The following is a 4553-nucleotide window of genomic DNA, read 5'->3' as shown; positions in this document are numbered from 1 at the left end:
TTGCGCAATAGGAAATGCCTATAGTGCGCCGCATTAAGGGGAATCCCACACTAACCTCAATTGCATCCGGGGAGAATCGCACGTGAATCTCTATTGCGTAGTGGAGAATCCCTATAGTGCGCCGCATTAAGGGGAATCCCACACCAACTGTGGTTCCGCCACGGTGTGGGGAATTCCAGATTAATCTCAGTGCGTGGGGAATCCCCACAGTGCGCTGCATTAAAGGGTACCTCACACAAGCCGTGGTTGCGTCATGGTGTGGGGAATTCCAGATAAATATCAGTTGCGTGGGGAATCCCCACAGTGCGTTGCATCAAGGGAATCCCACGTGAATCTCAATTGCGTAGTAGGGAATCCCCATAGTGCGCCGCATTAAGGGGAACCTCACACAAACTGTGGTTGCGCCATGGTGTGAGAAATGCTAATAGTGTGCAGCATTAAGGGGAATCCCACACAAACCGTGGTTCCGCCACGGTGTGGGGAATTCCAGATAAATCTCAGTTGCGTGGGGAATCCATACAGTGCGCCGCATTATGGGGAATCCCACGTGAATCTCAATTGCGTAGTAGGGAATCCCCATAGTGCGCCGCATTAAGGGGAATTCCACACTAACCTCAATTGCATACGGGGAGAATCGCACGTGAATCTCTATTACGTAGTGGAGATTCCCCATAATGCGCCGCATTAAGGGGAATCCCACACCAACTGTGGTTCCTCCATGGTGCGGGGAATTCCAGATAAATCTCAGTTGCGTGGGGAATCCCTATAGTGGGCCGCATTAAGGGGAATCCCACACCAACTGTGGTTCTTCCATAGTGTAGGGAATTACAGATAAATCTCAGTTGGGTGGGGAATCCCCACATTGCGCTGCATTCAGGGAACCCCACATGCAACTCAATTGCGTAGTAGGGATCCCCATAGTGCGCCACATTAAGGGGAATCCCACACCAACTATGGTTCCGCCACGGTGTGGGGAATTCCAGATTAATCTCAGTGCGTGGGGAATCCCCACAGTGCGCCGCAATATGGGGAATCCCATTTGAATTGCAATTGCGCAATAGGAAATGCCTATAGTGCGCCGCATTAAAGGGAATCCCACACTAACCTCAATTGCATCCGGGGAGAATCGCACGTGAATCTCTATTGCGTAGTGGAGAATCCCTATAGTGCGCCGCATTAAGGGGAATCCCACACCAACTGTGGTTCCTCCATGGTGCGGGAAATTCCAGATAAATCTCAGTTGCGTGGGGAATCCCTATGGTGCGCTGCATTAAGGGGAACCCCACACAATTCCTGGTTCTCCCCCATAAGGCCCTGCACGTCTTTCGACGATATCCCCCACGAAAAAACGAAAATTCCGAAATCGATTCCTGAATGAAAACCGCTGTTCTATGTTCCGTTACCGTGCTTTCAAAAGAGAAATTAAATCGTGAACCATACCCTGGAATCCTGTGACAGACACGTATTGATTCGAGTCTCCGTTAATAATTATGTATACGTAGGTAATAGGTATATATAACAAACAGTCAATCATACAAAATTGCGGCAGTGTGCTTTCACGTATAACGTAATTAATGGTACACTTTATTCGTTAATTAGTAAAATTGGGAACGCCGAGGAACGCCGGACGACTGGAACAACGGTCAAGTTTGAAATTTGCAATACTGAAGTCATACAGGCCAGCCAACTGCACGTTTTAAATTCGCTATACTGAAATAATACAAGTCAGTAAATCGCACGTTTTAAAATCACTATACCGAAGGCTTTCCCTTTCTTTATGCGAACAACGATTGATCCTCAAGTTCCAGTTGGTTACCAACCTTCATGTTAAAACCATGAACAAGGAAGAACCGAGAAAGGATTCTTAATGGAAGAGGGAGAAGTACAATGGCGTCCGGCGTTCCGTCGCGTCTGCATATCGAACGACAATCAAACAGTCGGGGGGTTCCATACGATTAGGGCATGGCTTTGAGAACGTATGGTACACCGAGCTATGCAACGATCCTCGATTCTCGGCTACTCGAAACAAACAATGGCCTACGGTGGCACCCTCTACCGAGATGCCGCCGATTAAACTAGTGCTGTGCGGAAAAGAGAGAGCGCGCTGATGTATGCATACATTTAAGTACATAACGCACATAGATATACGTCGCACTCTATAACAGTGGTGTCCGATATAAATATTTAATTTAATTTTCTGCAATAATAACAATACAAAAAAAAATAACTTCAAAATGTAATTCGATCACGGGAGAATTAAAAAACTCTGTTGAACGACGCTGGTATATAGTCAACGCATATATCGTACGTCACGTATACAGACTGCATTCTCTCACGAGGACACGGGCGAGCAAAAGCAATGGCGACGATGGTCAACCCTTTGAAGATCTACATACGTAGATACATACGATGTCTTGGACATAGCCTCGAACTTCGATTCACCATTATTCTTCGATACAACAAAATTAAACGAATTTCTTCGCGAGCGAGCTAACATATCGTTTAAATAAAATTCTGCGATCCGTGTTTAAGGGAAATGGCTCTCCAAAGTACTGGAAGTTGCGTTGTCGAGGTTTCCAGTCCCCCCATCCTTAATGCGCACGTAGGAGACTGTGAGGGGTTTCCCATAGGGTGGGGAGATCCCACACCGTTCTTGGTCTGTGCAGAGGTGCGGCGAATCCCGCATTATCTTCATAGCGAGTCGCAGTGAGGGGAATCCCACACGAATCTCGATTACGTCGCGGTGTGAGGAATCGCCATGTTGCGGTAAGGGAAATCCCACTTGAGTATCAATTGCGTCGTGGGGAAGTCTCGCAGTGCGTTCCAATAAAGCGAATCCCACGCGAATGTCGGTTGTCCCGTGGCTTGGGAAATCTCGTGCGGTAAGAGGAATCCCACGTGAGTCTCAGTTGCGTTGCGGGAAACACCCACGGTGCGCTGGAATAAGGGGAATCCCACACTGTGGTTACTCTGGTTACGCCATGGCGCGGGGAATCCCCCAGTATTTTTGGCTCGCATCGCAGCGAGGAGAATTCCACGTGGCTCTCAATCGCACGGCGGGGAATCCCCACGGTGCGTTGCATGCTATGGGAAATCCCACATTATCCTAGGTCTTCCCCGAAAGGAGACGTTTTTAGATTTCCTTCACAAAAAGAAACAAAATGCCGCTCCAAAGGGTCAACAGATATTCGGTAACCCCTAGTGCTATTATTCACCCCCGTTACTATTATTCATATATATTTTATACATTATTTATACGAGGCTCGTTAACAATTCCGTCCAACTTGGAGGATTCCTGTCCCACGAAACAACGCGAGCAAATTACTTGTATAAAAAGCTGCGCGCTACCGAGAGAAGGTTTCATAGCGGAATCAGTATTCATCGTTCCTTTACGTATTATCTTTTCCTCGTTATGTAAACTCGCTACAAATCTTTTAAGGGATCATTTGTCACGGTTGTTTCGAGTAACAGGAATATGTCCGAGATGGATGAGGCAATCAACGTTTGCTCCTCGATTCGCTGGAAATTGTCAACCGAAGTAACATCCTACGTCGGTAAGCTTTTAGAGAAATTGGCTGTGAGGTGGTTTGGGGAGTCCCTCGGTCTACAATGTAAGTCAAATCGCTTCGAAGTCATTGAAAACGTATCGTACGATAACCTTTTCCACTCAAACCGATAAAGGGCTAATTCCGTTGACGATTTCCAACGACTCTGCATCTACACGATTGTTTATTTATATATGTAACATTAGCAACTAACAGTAATAGTAATAATAGTCATCGCTCGTGTCCCCGTCGACGAAGTCGTAGAACAAACGAACAATGTTCGTGGATTCTAGACGAGATTCTATCTCTCCCCTGGCCTCGCCTCTTTACAATGGTATCATCTTCTCGCGTACGCAATAATACTGGCTATGTTTAGTCGTTTTACAAGTTACAATTAACTCTTTACTTGTAATTATTATCGTTTCTCGCTGAGTTCAACTCCTCTACTTCGGTTCACGTCGATCCACGCCACCCAGCCTTAGTTATCCTCGGTTCTCCATTCGTCCGGTTTTTGCTATTGTCAACATGTACAAATTCTTGGAGTCGTTACCACGGCTCTTGCCGCGATGAAATTTATGTATATTATGTATATAACCATAGGCGTCTGCGTGCACCCACAGTGGGTCAACAAATCATAGTCACGCGAAAGAAGTAACAGAGACACGAAGGAGTAAAGATTTCGCTATAATTTCTATTTCAGATACGTAATAGATAGATCATGGTCTTGTGAATCTATAGAAAGGATAACAATAATATGTGTGGGGCTTGGGGAATCCCAAAGTCTACGCTGTGGCTTGAGGAATTCTCCATTCTACGGTGTGGATTGAGGAATTCTTCAGTCTACGCTGTGGCTTAAGGAATCTCCCAGTCTATACCGTGGCTTTAGGAATTCTCCATTCTATGCTGTAACTTAGGGAATCCTTCAGTCTACACTGTGGCTTGAAGAATCCCTCAATCTATCCTGTGACTTGTGGAATCCTTCAGTCTACACTGTGACCTAAGAAATCT

This window comes from Hylaeus volcanicus, chromosome 9, assembly GCF_026283585.1.
Source record: "Hylaeus volcanicus isolate JK05 chromosome 9, UHH_iyHylVolc1.0_haploid, whole genome shotgun sequence".
Lineage (NCBI taxonomy): Eukaryota > Metazoa > Arthropoda > Insecta > Hymenoptera > Colletidae > Hylaeus > Hylaeus volcanicus.
Note: the sequence above shows the minus strand (reverse complement) of the source record.